This window comes from Panulirus ornatus, chromosome 69 (genome assembly GCF_036320965.1).
Source record: "Panulirus ornatus isolate Po-2019 chromosome 69, ASM3632096v1, whole genome shotgun sequence".
NCBI classification, from domain to species: Eukaryota; Metazoa; Arthropoda; class Malacostraca; order Decapoda; family Palinuridae; genus Panulirus; species Panulirus ornatus.
The window spans coordinates 12,960,040-12,980,252 of record NC_092292.1 but is presented as its reverse complement, the minus strand read 5'-3'; the positions used below and the strand labels follow the sequence as shown (position 1 = coordinate 12,980,252).

General features: G+C 44.8%; 1 protein-coding gene across 3 annotated transcripts in view; it reads right to left on the bottom strand.

Annotated features, from left to right (window-relative positions):
* Positions 1-16,939, bottom strand: part of LOC139747513 (uncharacterized) — a 1,014,963-nt gene extending 998,024 nt beyond the window's left edge. For all 3 annotated transcript variants that reach the window (XR_011712405.1, XR_011712406.1, XM_071659904.1), the window contains exon 1: positions 16,297-16,939. The gene's annotated coding sequence lies outside the window, so the exon portion shown is untranslated. The remainder of the gene's footprint in view (positions 1-16,296) is intronic.
* Positions 16,940-20,213: the final 3,274 nt, after the last annotated feature.

Sequence of the window (20,213 nt, the reverse complement as noted above, 5' to 3'; positions counted from 1 at the left end):
TGGTCGAAGCTTCGACCATTGGTTCCAACACAATACTTACAGGTCACCGTAGAATTTCGATGATAAAGATGCGAAGGAAAGTGAGGGGTCAAGAAAGGACAATATCATTTTTGACAAAGGAAAGCTTCGAGACGAGGGAGGGGATATGAAACCTGATAAGTCAGGCAGTGATAGCGAAAATAAGTGGACATTAAATGGGTCATGCACGACACGGAGAGGTTTATTAGGTGGATTTTAAGTGAGCGTAGACACCTTTGTGGATGAAGACGTTGACTCTCACATCAAAACCTGGTTAAGACGGTTCATTAACGGCAAAAATATCGGATACCATCACTCGAACCGCTCTACAAATGAGGAGAATGGTGTCAGAACCTTTTAAGAGGCTACATTCGTATCAACATGTAAGAGGGAAAAACAAAAACGGTATTTAACGTACTATCTAAGACTATGAGTGACATCGAGGCAGACCACATGTTACAGAGGGCGCGCGAGAAAATCGCTTTAGCCCTTCCTCAAAATCATCCTCGGACGGGGTGACCCAAAAACCTATTGTTTGGGTAAAAAATCTCCACCACACTGTACATAACGGTCGTGACCACGGAAACAACTTGTCGGTGGGATCTGAACCTCTTAATTAAACAATAAACAATGACCATAAAACCACCATCTCCTCCTCCTCCTCCGAGGGAGAGGGGGAAAAAAAAATAGCGCATCAGATCCCACGGGAGTGTAGATGGCGCTATAGATAGCCCACGTCTCCATAAACTCCTCCATAAAACAATAATGCCACTTGAGACTGCACACTGCCTTACCGACCCATAAAAGATGTGTCCATTGTGTAAGATGTACCGGTGGAGGCGGGCTTCTCTCGGGAGTACCCCGAGGCTGGGTGGGGTAAGGTTGGAGGGACGAATGAGGGAAGGAGGACTCCCTGGTGTGTGGGGGCGGCCGAGGGTGGCAGGACTCCGCCCAGTAGGATGCCAGCCCAACCACCCGCTGACCCCTGGCCACATTTGTCCCTCACACGTCACAGTAATTGCTCTTCAAACCTTCTCCTCCGCCGGTTTAAAGGAGATGACGTCCCACCACAAACCCCAGTTGGAATGGTTGTTATTAGGAGCACAGGAGGATGGATCATCCTGGCCCTCACGTTCGTTATATTTCCATCTTACAGGAAAGGAAAGTAGCCAGCGATCTTGGGACTCTTCTCAATGCTGTGTTCTCCTCCTCCTCCTCCCTCCTCCTCGATGCGCTGTGAAGCCTCTTTGATCTTACAAGTTTCTGACGTTCACTTTTAACAGCGGACGTAAAAGAAAAAATGAACTGACGATGTTTCCTGTTATGAGAGCTGGAACACTGACCCAGTATAACTTTCGCTTACAACTGTGAGTCATTGAATATCGCATCAACACAGTTTAGTCTTCAGGTTTTGACATTCTTATCAAGATCTACACAGACAAAGGGGTACATGACCACGGGTGTAGATGGAGGCAAGTACAGATTGTACAATGGGTACAACACAAAGACGCAGGAGGGGCTACAAGTGGGCTTAAGTAGGGCCAAGAACCCAGAGGATCCTCTTCCCGCTAGAAATGGAGGAACAGCATTGAAGGCACTGGTGGAACAGCATTGCTACGCCCAGTCTTTGATGTGCAGTGAAAGTCCTTTTGCCTCTCGAATGAAATCTTTGTCTAGGATACACTCATCGCTAGGTGCGACCATAACGCTGGGCCGAACCTAGTCTCTATTGGATGACAGCAACACACGCGTCACCAAGTAAAGGAACAGTAAACAAAGACTGAAGGCCAACGAACAGCTAATAAGAATATCAAACCCAGAGAGCGACATAGCGTAAGGCTTCATGTTAGCAAAAGACTCAACAAAAGCTGGTGACTGATACAAAAGCCAACAGTTGGGTTGTTCAGGGAGGCAAAAATGGACAACTACTGTCGCAAAGTCACCAGACGCATGTTCCCCCGTCTGCCACACCGCCAGGTAGATCCTGCAGCGGAAAGGGGTGTTGCTTCACAACGAACTGAAACTTCATGTTCGCCTTCGACGTGGGGAAGCCACCTAACGAGAGATCTGATGGTGTATAATGTGGCTATATACTGGATGGGGACAGGATAGTATAGCAAAAGATATGTCTCATGTCCACCCGATACCCGATCTCCCCCTCCCAACTCCTTGGTGGTGTGCGTGGTGGTGTGTGGGTGTGTGTAGGTGTTGGGTGTCCGCAGGACATAAAGTTGTCATCATGACCCCGAGCCGCTGGTCATCTGCGGTGGCTTGGCGTTCGCCCACCGCACCCAGGGAGGCTCGTCTTGCCGGGCCCGCCTCGTCGCTTGTCTGTGATTGTCTTCGAGGAAATTAGTGAGTCATTCACTGTCTTCCCTGAAGGCCTCGTCTCAGCAGGATTAATATACGAAATATAATTAGTTCGATAATGCAACTCGTGTTACCGGACTACGCCCGCTTCGAGGTTAAAACCGAGGGAGTAAAAAGTTCGCCTTTGGGGAGGATGTGAAGTTGGGAATACAATCTTATCAAAGGCTCTCTCACTCCATAGCTGTCCACATTTCCACGCTCCTGAAAGGAGCACAGCCTTGAGCTGCGAGGGGCCTTTGGGCAACACCACGACTCTGTCTGTGGTAAATATAAATGAAATAAATGTAGACCAACTTATCTTTTTATCTGAGTAGATAGATGCTCATCCATGTAATGAGTGAAACATAACTTCTCATACGATATCACCGGCCAAGTGCAGTGGAACTCCTTGAACGCCACAAGGTCCGGATCGGCTTCATCAATATTCAGTTAATCAGGAGAGAAAAGAGATCATAATTCGTTCCCCAGTTACGTAGCGTCCGGGAGGGAGAGGTCGCAAGAGTCAATAAAGACGCAGGGGGTCTGACAGCCCTGAATGAATTAGTTCGCTCGCAGTGCGTACATGTAATTAGTTCGATGAATTATTGTGAACCACCGGGGGCGCCCCCTCCTCTTCCGAATCTCAATTCTCTCTCTCTCTCTCTCTCTCTCTCTCTCTCTCTCTCTCTCTCTCTCTCTCTCTCTCTCTCTCTCTCGTGCTTGGGAAACCTCAGAACCGAGCTTCTGGCCGTGAGTTTAGTCAGGCTTTCACTGCACAAGGATCGACAATTCTATCATTAAGGTTTGCCATACACGGATCCATCTTCCGTAATGCCTCAGGTTTCGATGTCCGAGTGTTCCTACTTACAGTGTTCTTACTTAAGCGCAGGTGTTCCTACTTACAGTGTTCTTACTTAAGAGCAGGTGTTCCTACTTACAGTGTTTCTACTTAAGCGCAGGTATTCCTACTTACGGTGTTCCTACTTAAGCCCAGGTGATCCTACTTACAGTGTTCTTACTTAAGCGCAGGTGTTCCTACTTACAGTGTTCCTACTTCAGCGCAGGTGATCCTACTTACAGTGCTCTTACTTAAGAGCAGGTGTTCCTACTTACAGTGTTCTTACTTAAGAGCAGGTGTTCCTACTTACAGTGTTCTTACTTAACCGCAGGTGTTCCTACTTACAGTGTTCTTACTTAAGAGCAGGTGTTCCTACTTACAGTGTTCTTACTTAACCGCAGGTGTTCCTACTTACAGTGTTCCTACTTATGCGCAGGTGTTCCTACTTACAGGGTTTCTACTTACAGTAACCTAGTCCGTGCCAAAGTTTCGGTAAAAGTCTGAATGCAAACAGTAACAAACCACTTAGTTCCCTTGTAACCAGCTCACGTCATATGCAAATTGTAACGTAAGTCAATCACCGAGACAGTCCCTGGACTGTCTATGATATATATTTCCTCTTTTGGGCGCCACAGGAGGAGTGGAAGTGAGCAATCAAGCCAGACGAAATCCAAAAATCCTTAGGAAACTCCAAGGCATAGATACCTCTACCAGTCTAGCTAAGGATGACATTAGCACCTGCATGGCTGCCTAAAAAGCTCCACATCTCCCTCACCTAGTGATTAGCAAACTGTTAACAGCCATTATTGTCATGAGTGACAGTCTCGAAGAGTCTCGCAGCCTATTCAAATCACCTAAACGGAAATCCTAAAAAGAACCAAAGACACGCAAAGGGACATATATATTCTTATGAGTCCACGGGGAAAATGAAACACGATGAGTTCCAAAGTGCACTTTCGTATAATAATCACATCATCAGGGAAGATACGAGAAAGAAATATAAGTCAGTTGATATACAACGAAGAGACGTAGGTAGGACGCAAAATACTAATGGGTGAATTAGAAGGTGAGTTTCTGCAGATTATTCAATTCCTTTCTCTTTAGTAAGACTGCTGTTGCTTCATTAATGCATGATTAATCTTCCTGGTGCCTGGCGTCGAACCCTTCTTGCTTCCTGGCTGATCGATGAGCTGGACCAGCCAGCAGCACAGTTCAGTGACTGCGTGATGGACTGTTACGTCAGGCAAGAGCTGGCAAACTGTGCCTTGTTACAGTGTTGGAGGAGCCTCCGGCCCTTGCTGCTAATACCTCTTTAGACAGGTCAGTACGATCGATCATCACCACCACTGCTGCTACTTCGAGTAGCACCACTGCTGCTGCTACTTCGAGTAGCACCAACACTGCTGCTACTTCGAGTAGCACCACCACTGCTGCTGCTACTTCGAGTAGCACCACCACTGCTTCTACTTCGAGTAGTACCACCAATGCTGCTACTTCGAGTAGCACCACCACTGCTTCTACTTCGAGTAGCACCACCACTGCTACTACTTCGTGTAGCACCACCACTGCTTCTACTTCGAGTAGCATCACCAATGCTGCTACTTCGGGTAATGAAATACTCTTTCTGTAGCTCACTAACTGATCATTATGTCACCTGCCGATGCCCATACTAGTCTCCTCATGTCTATGTATTTTGCAAGTTTGTTTACAAGAAACATTTTGATTTCCATACGTCTGGAAACAAAATCATCATCGACCAACTGCTGATACAAGAAACGCCGCCTGTATTCTTGTATTTACTGTCACCTGGAGAAGCATGAGAGCACTGAGCACAGCGTTACAGGAAGAAAGACAACATTCAGTAACTATTGAATCTTGCTCGCTTTCCTCACGGTACAAAAGTCTTCGCAAAGGGAAGGCTTTCTTGAGCACTTAGTTAAATGCAGTGGAACTACAAGATGTGCTCTTACGGCCTTGCAAACTTTTGGTATGTTCTTTTCACCGGCGATAGTTCAGGGTTTCAGCAAACCGTGTCATTATATCAGCGTTGTGCAACGATGTGGGCGGAAAGCGCTTCCATCACACGGCTTTTGTTTTCTCGTGAAGTGTTGTCAAAAATGTTGGCTGAGGATGAGTACTTTAATCACTTAGGACTAAGATGATCCAGTATGTTCTAGGAGACGAGGTGAGGGGTCGCAAATCCTGAGTTGCCTTACTGTTCAAACTCCAGCAGATGACGGAGGATATAACCGAATTAGGATACGCCCTCGACGATGTCTCATCGAACCTGTGATCCTCTTCGCCTCAGGCATGAGTCTTGTGAGTTCGTAGATACCCTTCTATCGTTGAGCTCCAAAAGGCGGGAGGATGAACAGCTGGGTTGACCGTGAGTCTGCTGCCTTCATTTCTTCTTTAAGGACTCGAACACGGGACCACGCATTCGTGAGACTCAGCGGCCAGCTCTCTCTCTCTCTCTCTCTCTCTCTCTCTCTCTCTCTCTCTCTCTCTCTCTCTCTCTCTCTCTCTCCAGAAGAACTACCATGAGTATCATCAAATGTTTTCGGTCGCAGTCACTCAGTTATTAGTGGAGTGTTTTAAGAATGAATATCTGCTACTCTTACCATATCACGGCTTATCGTAGACTGACGCGAGTCTACCAATATGACACACCTTGAGCAACATATCAGACCCTCTGTTGTACAATACAAAGAGAAAAGCGGAACGCTCAGATAGACTTAGAAAAAAAAAAATCCATTTAAACATACTCAGGTGTCAAGGGCCAACTGGGACTATCCCAAGGCTAAATTATCCACCAATTTGGTTTGGCCGCGCTAACCTCCCCAGCCAGATGTCCTTCCGATCATTAATCTAGGTCGTCCACGCGCGCTGGTGAGGGAGGCCGTCCAGCGGGCCCCGCGTGGTGTCCACATCCATCGCGGGTGTCCGGTGGCGGGCCCTGGGGGCCTCTGCTGCCATCCATCCCGCCGTCAGGAGGTGTCAACCTGCCGCAGATACCCATATATTGGCTACCGCCGCCGCCCCCCGACCTCCGCACCCTCTCACCGCCACGTCGACCCGGCGCCCCTTGGGAACCGTAGCTCTAGCTAAGATTAAACTGAGGACCATTTCGCCCGAAGATGAAACAGTGAGGTTACTGTGAGACATTCCAACGGCCAGGAGCTCCCGCCGCCGCCCGCCGCCCTCCGAATGTACAGAAAGCATTGAGGATATCGTAGGTGAAGCCAGGAAGAAGGGCGATCGGACACGGGGGGAGTCGAGGCAAGTGACCAAAGAGGTCGCAGCAGCTTGTGGTGGGGGATCAGGTTACCCGCTATGCACAATTTCCAGCAAACGGGGAGGAGGAGGGAAGGAGGAGGAGGGACACCGTGGCGTGTTCCCCCCTTTACATCCCGGACGCCACCGCCCGGAGGCTCTAGCCCTTTGGGAGGACGAAGAGACCTCAGCAACCGTTACCTCCAAGAGGTCACTGTTGTGCTGGCCTCCGGAGTGACGAGGAACAGCATCGTGATGGGAGGTACCTCTAGTGACATCTCAAGGGGGAGACCTTCACAAAGAAGTTCGACCTCCGACGATGTACCGGTGGAGAGCTGAGGGAGGGCGCGGGGTAATTTACGGACGGGTGGGAGTACTTCATGGGTTCCTTATTATCATGGCTTGGGAGGCTGGGGGGATTATTAATCCATGGAGGGTTACTTAGAACGAGAATCTGTGAGATGGAGATGTGGAATAGATGAAGTGTTGTGGGATGACGGATCCCTAATAGGTGGCTTTATATAGAGATCATTAGTTAGACAAACTTGTGTTCACAAATAACTATTTTTCATTTCACTTCGTTCACAGACATGGCATGCATCCAAAGTTGCGTCTTGCCAGTAAGAAACACATGCGGTAAATGAGGGAAATGCTATGAAAAAAAAATGCTCGATTAAAAAACACTGGGGAAAATAACGATAAAAATAATGCGATTGACACATACATACATAGAGAGAGAGAGAGAGAGAGAGAGAGAGAGAGAGAGAGAGAGAGAGAGAGCTCAAAGGGGTCAATGATTCACACGCTCTTGAGGCAAGAATCCTAATCGAGGGAGGGTTATTAGTGCATGAAGGTGAGGGACCGGGGAAAAAGTTCTTAACTCATGTGTCGTTGGAGAGGACGGTGCCACCAGGCAGGACACTCCTGTGTGGCGGGTTCTGTCTCAGGAGTTCTTCCCTGGTGACGGAAGGGAGGAAAGATGGGTTCGAGTGCTGCTTGATGAAATGATCTACTATACTTCTTATTTCTTTTTTGGGACTAGGTCGTATTAAAAGGGATGCTGAACGATACAAACAGTCGTTCTTTGGTTCTTTATATATCTGTCATTATGGACAGGAAACGGTTCTGATTGAATGATGGATCATATCGACAAGAGAACGGATGTGTATAATGCACTCCCACCTACCCTTTTGGGCGGGGTAGCGGAAAAAAAAGAGAGAGAGAGAATACAGAGTGGACAACTGGTCTTGAAACTGGGCCTGAGTGACTGAGTTACAACTGAGTGACTGAGTTACAAGTTACACTAGAAAGTGACTTTTTGATACCGATTGTCCTTCTATTCAGTCAATCGTGCTATTTGTGAATCATCTGGACTTCCCATCGCAATAGACCAGCAAGCCACCTGTGGCGACCGAGGTGGTGCGTGTTCTGTCCCTTCGTCTCCCTACCGGTCAAACAGTTACGTTATCTACGCTTATCAAGTGAGGATATGACGCAAGGGGAGGGGGAACGGGACCAGTGGGGGTGTCGCTGCCGTCATCCACCATCATCGCCCGTATCGGGTACGAAATGTAGGAGCTTTGGTGGGTGGGAAAAAAGAAAAAATGAAAGGAGGAATACATATATTCCTCTCTGATCCCTTTTATTCCTCGTTGATCTCCTCCCTCAACCCCATTCCGATGCCGCCCCATTTTCCGTTCGTGACGGGAAATTTAGTGTTTCTAATCTCGGTAAATAACGGAGGTGAATTCTTCTTCCCCCCCCACCCCGATATGTTGCCCCGAATCTTTTATGAGGAGCCTGATTGCAAAGGCGTCCCACTCGGTCCACTGTGAGCTCCTTTTAGCCCAGAATAACGCACAACTCTTATACAGAAACGTATCTAAGGAGAGAGGCCGAGCTGGAGGGATGAAAGCGCTTCGTTAGGCCCCGAACGGTGTTGTGTGTATGGGGGAGGTGAGGTGTGGTGGATGAACACGTCACATGATGGAGGAAGGGGCCAAGTGATGAGGAGTATGGTGTCGAAGAGGATATTGGTGTGTGGTAGGGGATCGGAGGAGGTGTGCACTCTACCACTACCTTATCGAAGTGGTCATAATCCAGTGGTGTTTTTTAGTCCAACCCTACTGATAGGCTAACCTCCCCCCCCCCCTAAGGGCAGGCACTCTGACCCATATCACCACCCCAATCCTCTCTCTCTCTCTCTCTCTCTCTCTCTCTCTCTCTCTCTCTCTCTCTCTCTCTCTCTCTCTCTCTCTTTGAAAAAAGGCAGAGAAAATACACCCATAAAATAAAGAGTAAGAAGACCCATATATAGAAGGTGTCGAAGAGATCAATTCTACACATACACCCTCCCCCAAAAAAAAAGATGAAAGATGGTTCCCTACGCCTCTGATGATGATTAACAGCAGTGCTCACAGTGGTGTGGGGTGAGACCTGTTCTTATACAGGTCTTCTACGAATTCGGTCGGGGCCCGACACCGTTCGGAAGCCGAAATGCAATTGGTGGACGAAGGAGTTCACTTGGCATGAAGTCTATTTATGTACTCAAGGACGCACGCATGTAGGATATACGTGTGTCATTTTTCCTGTGTGTGTGTGTGTGTGTGTGTGTGTGTGTGTGTGTGTGTGTGTGTGTGAGTGTCTGTCTGTCTATTCACATGGCCGGTGCCACTTCAAGTGCCTTTGTCGCTGGCACTAAAAGCAGGAATGTCCTCCGGATGTGGGCCCCCCCCCCCTTCTGACATCACGAACAACCTCGTTCAACTGACAATGATAACTACTTTAACAAGCGACCTTTTTTCACTGCCGCAACAGCCTGTGAATTCCACTTTTCACTGTCATCACAGACAACCACTTTGCAGTGGCACTACCCACCGACACTGCCAGTGGTAATGATCAATGCCATTACCACTGACAGTACATTTGCCAAAGTCCTTCATCCACTGAAACTGATGAGGCAAACGGTATAACTAACTGTGTTTTCAAGTGTTTTTTTTAAGTGGTATTACTTTCAATCACTATTCATTTATTTCATCAGTGGCTCCACTGGTACTCTCTGATGAAAACTGAAGGCCCTGCCGATCGTATGTGCCACTGACGCTATCACTGACACTCACTATGGCCTCTTTCCACTGGAATCATCAACTATTACTCCCCAGTGGCACACACTGACACTTACCCACCAGCACTATAGACTATGCGATGCTTTAAGTGTTACTGCCCACGATCTCCGACACTGCTATTACCACTCCACTACCACTGTGTATACCACTGGGGAAATTAATCATATTAATGCTGAGAGCAACAGTGAAGCAATCAGTGGCACTGTAAATGACATTAACAGTGATACCACCATTGGCTGTCCCAGTGGGACTAGCACTGGATCCAAAACTCGTATTACCACTGGCACAGTCACTAGCTGCACCACTGCTAGTACCACTGGCATCAACACTAGCATTACCACTGGCATAATCACTGGTGTTAGCACTAGTATTACCAAAAGCACTGCCACTGGCAATACCATACCACTCGCACTGCCAATGACAACACTTGTATACACTGGTATCACCACTAGTAATATCACTGGCATTACCACTAGTAATACCACTAGCACCACCACTGGCATTACCACTAGCACCACCACTGGTAACACAGTGGCACTACAGATGGCACTCCCGTGGTTGTATTACCATACGTAACACAGTGGTACTACAGATGGCACTCCCAGTGGTTGTAACTACCACTGGTAACACAGTGGCACTACAGATGGCACTCCCGTAGTTGTATTACCATAAGTAACACAGTGGCACTACAGATGGCACTCCCAGTGGTTGTAACTACCACTGATAACACAGTGGCACTACAGATGTCACTACCCATTGGTTGTAACTACCACTGGTAACACACTGGCACTACAGTTGGCACTCCCTAGTGGTTGTAACTACCACTGGTAACACAGTGGCACTACAGTTGGCACTCCCCGGTGGTTGTAACTACCACTGGTAACACAGTGGCACTACAGATGGCACTCCCCGGTGGTTGTAACTACCACTGATAACACAGTGGCACTACAGATGGCACTCCCCAGAGGCTGTAACTACCACTGGTCACAGTGGCACTACAGATGGCACTCCCCAGTACTTGTATTACCACTGATAACACAGTGGCACTACAGTTGGCACTCCCCGGTGGTTGTAACTACCATTGAAAAGACAGTGGCACTACAGATGGCACTCCCCAGTGGTTGTAACTACCACTGGAAAGACAGTGGCACTACAGTTGGCACTCCCTAGTGGTTGTAATCACATCAAGTTACTTCGTCCTGTCAGAAATGGAAGCCACTCATCATGAGTTCAAAAAAAAAAGAAATATCCCCAGTCATAAAACCAGCCCAGTACGTGGAGGTCATTAAAGAGGATTTCATTTCATGATATCAACTGGCCAGGATTACTTGGGATTTCACGTAAATCCCCCCCCGTCTCCAGATATCCAAAGGTCACCCACTGCCAAGAGGCAGTGGGACTTGTCATATCACACACACACACACACACACACACACACACACACACATACACACACTTAGTGGTATAGTAGTTAGCGTTACTGACCATTAGATAGCACGGGCCCACATGTGTTCGAATCCTGGGCGCGGCAGTCGGCCCATAATCCAACCCAGGTGTTCATCCACCCTACGGGGCTGGTCAATAAACGGGCACCAAGCTTAGGCTGGTGTGTGTGTGTGTGTGTGTGTGTGTGTGTGTGTGTGTACACAGGAGTAAATATACGTACATACATACAAGATTAAGAGACGTAATCAAACATACACACATTCGATAGGCGTTACCGGACTCTGCCTGCTTGTGGCTTCGCCGCGAGTGAAAAGCCACCTTGGGAAAGGTTGTGCCATCGTCAGTTGACGAAAGGGAGTGTCGCCTCGTCGAGGAACTTTTTTGCTCTGATGAAGTCCATCCTTTCCCTGCTTCTGATTGCAGAGCAGCCTCGAAGCTGCAGAGCCTCATAAACGGGGTTTGGAGGCTATACGATAATGATAAAAGATAATGATAATAATGAATTATAATTACTACAGCAACAACAATAATAATAATAATAATAATAATAATAATAATAATAATAATGATAATATTAATAATAATAATAATAATAAAAATAATAATAGTAATAATGATAATAATAATAATAATAATAATAATAATAATAATAATAACAATATTAATAATAATGATAATGATAATAACAATAATAATAACAAAATAACATAGTACACCAGAGTTCTATGTTTGGAACACGAGAGAACACGTGGGTAGATGACTATCATAAAAAAGATTATTGGGCACTCAGGTGTGTGTGTGTGTGTGTGTGTGTGTGTGTGTGTGTGTGTGTGTGTGTGGTAATATCACAAGCTGTGGACATAAACCACGGTAGTGGTTTATGTCCACGTTCACTCCGGGGCGTTTTTGTATGACGGAGCAGCTATCGCCACAATCACCCCAGCACGCATTAGATAGATTAGGGACGGTCAGAGGGGAGGATCGGATGAGGTCAGAAGAGGAGGGATGGATGGCGAGTTACACTACTCCCAAAATGCCTTCGAAGACCCTATCGAAAGGCCTTCACTTGTGAAGAATACTGTAAACCCACTCATACGTACGACCTGATTCTTCTTAAAAAAAAGAAAGGTAGCGTTTTCTCCACACTCCTCAGAAACCTCTTCCATTCTTCTTCTTCTTCTTCTTCTTCTTCTTCTTCTTCTTCTTCTTCTTCTTCCCTCCTCAATTTTCTACCTCTTTTATTCCTCTTCATGCCTCGTCATGAGAAGGAAAAGATGGCTACAGCTGTCTTACCTGTCGTATATGCCACCTGTCAGGCCTTGTAGGTTCGGGAAAGAGGGGGAAAAAATATATGATGAAGGACGTAAGGAAAGATGAATTGGATATCAAAGCGTTTTTGTTATCCCGGACTTGTAAGTAATGTAGTGGGGGCGATGCGCCCCGGAGCTGAGGGAGTGAGGTTGGGGTGTTCATTTTTTTTTTGGAGTTGTGGCGACTTGAATCTTATCGCTAGGCTGACCCATTGTGTGTACAACAGACAGAGAGACAGTCCCCTCCTCCCTCTCTCTCTCTCCCGGTGGCTATTTCTCACAACACTTCCCAGTCTTACACACACACACACACACACACTCACACACCTACACACCCACCCGCCCAAAACCTTTACCCCTTATCACCCTGAGACACCCCCCGCGCGCCCCCCCTATTCCCTATTTTCCATCCACGAGACCAAACAACCTCACCTCAGTGTTCATATTTATCTCCGCTATGGAGACGGTGATAAGAGGCGGGCAAAAGTAGCGTAGATGTGAGGTAGCGTTTGACGTTATCGACCTGCCGGCCTCAGTCGGCAGGCAGGAGCGGGTGGCCGAGATAACGTATCTGTGACGTGTGAAAACTGCCCACGTGACGACCCGTTATCGCCCAACATCGACGGCACCCACGCCACCGCCCGGCCACACGCCCGCCGTCGCGCCACCTCCTCCTCCTCCTCCTCCGATGCTCTTGCCGCCCCTCTTCTTCCCCCACCCCTTACCCTTACCCCTACTACCCCCATAAAAGGAAAAAACACCGCCAGTCTGTCTTCGTCATCAACGCGCCTAAATGGCCCGTCTTCATTCACTCTTCTTTCGCCGTCATTCATTCGCTATCGCCAGTCTTAAACTGGTCACGCGCATCCTTATGTAATCAGCATTTCCTCAAGGCACGTCGACTGCATGTTACAATCATTTATCTTTAAACATTTGCTCCCTCCCTCCCTCCTCTCCTCCTCCTCCTTCAACAGTTGTCAGGCATAAAATTGGCTTCCAATTTATATAGAGCGTTGCCGACATACGCCAACCATTTACCTTTTAAATGTATGACCTCTTCAAATGCTAGGAATAAACTCACTGTAGGTCGAAGAGGATCTATATGATTTACACATTGCCTTCTGCCAAGGATGAACAGGAGACCGGTCAAGTAAAGGTAATATTTAAAGGAACATTTAAAGTGAAGAAAGCTGTAATATGACCCTTAACTTAACGAAATACAGAATTTTAAGTATTTTTCCCCCACCTGATTCAGTAGCCAACCTCTAACAAATTCTCTCGTCAAAAAGTAATGGAAATCAGTATCTAAAAAGGGGAAATTTTTCGTACTTTTCTTAATAAATAATTTTGATCACTTGAGTATTTTCAAGTAAGTTTAACAACTTGGATATTTCTCCCAATAAGTGTGAAAACTTGAGTATTTCTTTTCAAAAGTTTGAATGAGTATTACACTTGATATAGTTTAGGGTATTTGAGCATTTACTTTAAAAAGTGTGACGACTTTGAGTATTTTAAGTAAAGTACCTTAAATATTCTCACCAAATTAGGTAAAGTACCTTAAGCATCCTCACCAAAAATCACGTCACCTGTTAGACTTCCTTTGTAAACACAGGTGATACAAACATACATATATACATACACAATGTGCAAACGTAAATGGCAATTAGAGGGGGTGGGATCGATCGAGATCTGGAAATCCTCCCTTTCTGTATTATCACCCTCCACAAACAAAAGAGAGCAGAGAGAGAAGCCAAGAGAGGATCTTCCTCATACGCTGAAGACGTCTCTTCCTATTGCCCCACTCCCATCGTCCATCCCTACCTACACCATTATAAACAACGCTAGGACGTATCCCAGGACACCTCATGCTCACAGTGCAACTACTGCAACGAAGACACCGAACACTTGCAACTTACTCTGCATTATATACTAATCGACGCACGCACGGCACAACACTTAAAAGATGGTCCTTACCGGTGAACGTGGCCAACTTCCTGAGCGCTGCAGGAGCCTTATAAAGATATAAAGGACTCCTGGTGCAGGAAGTAATTTATATATATATATATATCTCATCTTTTCTATCAGTCCAAACTCAGTCCAAACTGTCTGTTTACTTGCTTGTCTGTGTATCCCAGCACAAAACTGGCCCACCGTCTCATGGACCAGACTCTCACACGAACACTGCTGAGACATCACTATACATGAAGCTGTGGCAGCAAGACTAGGATGCAGCAGCAGTTGGAGGAGGTGGAGTGAGGAGAAACACCACAGGAGGCACACCCAGAGGCCGGGCAGTGTTCCCTGCCTTAACTTGGGCCTGCCTCTAGCTCTTTGTGGATCAACAGGTGGACCTCCAACCACACAGTTTCCTGCCGCTTGCTATGATACACATCCACAGGAAAATTATATATATATATATATATATATATATATATATATATATATATATACACTACTACTTTCAATAGAAATCAAGCAAATTCTGTGATGATTTACTCAATAATCTGCACGTGCAGCTCAGTCACTCTCGTCTGAAGAAATCACATATCAACGTCATGCTTCACTGAAAGAAAAACAGAAAAACCCTCCGTCATTGCCACTTAATCGCAGGAAGGGGGGCGAAAAATGACAGTCACTTTTATCCTTCCCTGAACGAACGCCTCAGTCATACAACGACATCTTAACGATACCATTTTCCTCTCATATTATGTAACCCAGAGAGCAGCCCCCGCGCCCTCTCTCCCTCTGAACGAGCGAAGTCTCTGAATAAGACTGAACCTCTTGCTTCGAAAAGTTCCCTCCCTCTCCACCCCACTTACTTTCAACCTGCTGGATTCGTCACGAAAGCGACGTTCGTAAACGCCCTTTGATATCTAGCTGACCTGACACGATCACGTTATACGAAATGTTCCCGATCTTCTCTGTTGATTTCTAATGTCATGACCATCACTCACGAATATTCTGCATGATGAAACAACAGGTCTTATGTACCTACCTTTAGCCTCGACTTAGAACCATATATCCTGTAAACCATGATCGCCAAACACTCGATCATCACTCACTGGTCAACAAACATTTTGCCTCACGCAAAAAAAAAAAAAAAGATATGTTTCTGATGTATTTTCGCCTGCACGCTGAATCCAAATATGTTTTCAGAATTACTGTTCCAGCATACTCGCTTATCACTACGTACCAGTGTTCTCTACAGAACATTTAAAACAACAAATTGAACAAACTCAGGTATTTTCATTGTTTGCGAAGTGAAACAGCTTCTTTTTTGAAAGCACATGCCTAGATAAATGAGTCACCACTGGGAGAGAGAGAGAGAGAGAGAGAGAGAGAGAGAGAGAGAGAGAGAGAGAGAGAGAGAGAGAGAGGCCCTGCAGAAACACGACTGGAAAATGTTGGGGCATTGAAACACCACCGACTCCTGCCTGAGTAGCAGGGTTCTCTGTCTCGTATTGCTCTGGGATGCAATACGAGTCTAAAAGTCCACTACCTGGACTCGCCCTCAGACTCCCCCAGGATATTTTGGACATAGAAAGGCGGTACCAAGGAAAATGGAGTCCCTCTGTTTTGGTAGATTACTGCTGGACACTGAGGAGCGATGTTTCAGTCCTGAGGTCAAATATAGCCAAAAATCGTACACACTTCTCCATATTAGAAGCAAGTTTTTTTTAAAGTGTAATACCAGCCATATTTAAGAATAATTTACACTTACTGTAAAATTGAATTGCTCTGTCACTTGAAAACCGTGCATGACAGAAAAATTCTAAAAACAGATTCGAATTCAGCGTAAAAAAGTAATCATAAAGTCCATCTATTTAAGTTTGTGAGACCACGAAAAGAGAGTTCAAATTTTTGTTGACCAGTGATGATAATGAGTTGAAATGTAATCATCAAAACAGGTTCAATAAATAGTAATGGTGCTACTTACCCTCCCGCTGCTTACTGGGTGTCGAACCGGGAGCGCCATCAGTCACTGGATTAACGAGGCTTGAGGAAAATTGATCACTTCCACCGATTATTGAGTAAAATCTGTGTCTATTCTCGTTTTGATTATGGTTCGATTAAGTCATATTGTACTGAATCCCTTGATGATTAATATACATCAATGTTTCACCATACTTTCAATTAATCGTTATTATTAATCTTTTTACTAGTTTCCTTGCCTATTGATCACAGTATATAACGTTCTATTTTGCACACTATATATATTGCAGTAATCAACTGATATATCCTACTGTTCACTGACCCACTGAAAATGTTACACTCGGTGGTTACCTTGTCCTCCACCAGGTGGCTGATGATCACAAACATAACCCAATGTCTTGATTCTTGTCCCAAAAATATACGTTTGCATCACCGGAAACTTCCCTGATTCACTGTAGTTCACTAATTCCATTTTCTATTTTTTTCAAAAAAATGATTCCTATTTGCGCTATAGTTTTAACAGTGGTATTGACACACACACGTCGCAACGCATTTCACTGTATAGATAGATTGTCGAATCTGTCATATGGCCAATGTAAGTTTTGGGCCTCGCATTTCACGGTCACAATCAAAGATAAACTCGACATGTCCTTCCTCTTGCAAGGTCTGGAGGTAACTGAGGCTCTTTACCATACGTTCCACTGGATAGATGGGCAGCGATAGGTAAACAAGCAGCTTAACTATCGACACGGTAGTTTCGACGGGATGCAAGGGGACACATGGAATATTGACTTATTGTTATATATCACAAAGGATAATTTTGTGAAACTTATCAGTAAATGGGGATGATTACGGAATTGATATATTTGTATTTTGGATTTTGATTACATGCCCCTCACCCCCATCCCCACCCACCAAGGCGCGCATGTAAACACACGAAAGAAAACGATCGCTTGGACAGTTGCCAATACCCAGGTCGGTGTTCGGGCATGGCATGCCACGGTCATTTATGCCAGGTGTCATGTCATGTTATCCTGGTCTGCGAGATGACACGATATGCAGTGAAATACACAGTAAAATCCTCACGGCTCATACTAATTAACTCGTGTTATTAGTGCAGTAATTACCAGTCTAGAATAATCTGGCATAGTCTTTATTACCTCACACCATCTTTCGTTGATTACGTTTTTTGATAACGAATTCTACGTATTTCTTTACCGGTATGACGTTATACGAAAACGACTGACGCCATTTCTCTTGAGAACGAAGTAGCGCTTCACCCCAAGGGAAAAATTTTGATGCATAGGTTCGTCAAGCAAATGCCATACATATTGACAATTCACAAAACAGGAAAATAGAGCACCCCTTAAAAATCTTACGGTTACCATAAACGGCGCATTTTAGGTTTTGGATCACCTAAAAAGTTGTTCTTTGGTCGCTGATGTACCCTGGTAAGAGAGGAACGCTCCCCTAAGTTAATCAACAAAGTCATGTTGTGAAGGTGAGGATGTAGAAGATGATGTACTGTGGATGAGTGTGTGATGAAGATGGTCTTTTTTGACCTGACCCCTTCAAATGATCAAGGCTTTTTACGGCAACCGAATTAGCTACCCTATAATGATAACACACACACACACACACATAAACACACACACACACACACACACACATACACACACAAACATATATATATATATATATATATATATATATATATATATATATATATATATATATATATATATATATGTATATACATTCCACGTGAACCACTTTCCTGGGGGTCGCATGATATGATGGTGTGCATATTGGTAAAAATGATAAGAGCACTTGTCACCCCCTGATATTTGGAGACACTGTGGCAGGAGGAACACGTCACCTTCTGCAGCGCTTACGACGCGGGAGGAGGCGGCGGCGAAGGAGGAGGAGGAGGAGCTTCCTCTCAAATGGGAAGTACAAATGAGATATTTATTACATACGCAAACGAGATGTTTATTACATATGCAAATATATTTATTGGAAAGTATAAGGTTTTTTTTTTTTCCTTTTTTATCGAAATATGTGAAATGTCAGAGATCAATTATAACGACACGATGCAACAATGTTCACTCAATAGACAAGGCCACGATAAAACCAGAGTAGATACAGTAGATAGATGAAAATGGTTGATGATTTAAACATAAGGGAAGTGCAATTATGAAGGAAGATAAGGTAGAAGTTATCTCTGGAAGAGAGACGTCTGAAAGAAGTGGGGGAAGAAGAAGGGAAAATGAAAATGAAATGGAAAATCAATAGAAAACGTGTGGAATGTAAGAAAAGAAAATAGTTGAGTGAGAGTGAGGAATATAAAGAAAATGGTATAAAAGACAATAAACATGAGGGAGAAAACGGCAAATGAAGACAATACGATCATTTGACTACGCGCGCACACACACACACACACACACACACACACACACAAACATGCGTACAGACTAACAATGTTTTATTCTAGACGTGAAGACCCCGTGAAATAAGCACTAATTGCAACATAAAGGTACCCTAGTCTTGTGCAATTCTTCTGCACCGCGAATCACAAATAGCACGACAATCATGTATGATCATTATAAGAAGTGAATCTTATTGCAAGAGAAGATCTCAACGGGGAAAGCTTCTTATTGTCCCCGCCACTGTTTGTGATCGCATTTTCTTAATTGTGTTTCTCGTATCTTACTTCCTCCTCTTTTTATTTTTTTTTATTTCTGGGTTAGACATATAGAAATAGAGAAAGTACAAAAGGAAGACAGTGAGAATGAGACTATACTCCAAGGTTGTGGCTATTGGGGTAACATCAGTTGGACTTTGCAGTGAAAGCAAGTTTGTTTTTAATTGATATGTTAATGAGCCTGAAATACTAAAGATTACATATGACACGATCATATCGTATCGGGAGGAAATGCATCCGTAGAAAATGGACCATTTTCAACGGGAAAATAAACCAGTGGTTGTATGATTAAACAGACCAATGGTTGTATGATCAAACAGGCTAATGGTTGTATGATAAAACAGACCAATGGCTGCATGATTAAACAGATCAATGGTTTTATGATCAAACAGGCTAATGGTTGTATGATTAAACAGACCAATGGTTGTATGATCAAACAGACCAATGGCTGTGTGATGAAACAGATCAATGGTTGTATGATTAAACAGATCAATGGTTTTATGATTAAACAGACCAATGGTTGTATGATCAAACAGACTAATGGTTGTATTATGAAACAGACCAATGGTTGTATGATGAAACAGACCAATGGTTGTATGATCAAACAGACTAATGGTTGTATTATGAAACAGACCAATGGTTGTATGATGAAACAGACCAATGGCTGTATGATCAAACAGACCAATGGTTGTATGATGAAACAGACCAATGGTTGTATGATCAAACAGACCAATGGTTGTATGATCAGACTTGCGGTGGCTGTCACGAAAGTAAATATTTAGGGAGCACTTAACACATTACCACTGAACACATTAGATGTCCACAAATTAATGTTTTTCTCTCCGTTGTTGTTGTAGGCGAAATAGCCAGAGGCTCAGAACGACTTAACTACTCATTATGAGAATATGGAGATTACTGACGTCATCTGATCCAACTAGCTTCAGTGCTGTGTGTGTGTGTGTGTGTGTGTGTGTGTGTGTGTGTGTGTGTGTGTGTGTGTGTGTTTATTCGCGTTACTCTGTTACAGCTTATTTCTACTTACTCATTTTTGCGTATGGGAATGGATCTCTAACCTCATAAGCCCCCTAGATCTTGTCTTCGTATTTTCATGATAAAGATAATTCAGTATGTCATGATCAGTTGAGTTTATTAAACCCCACATTTCTCTCGAACTGCCCCCGCGTGTCCACAACTCACATCCCTCCCACACACACACA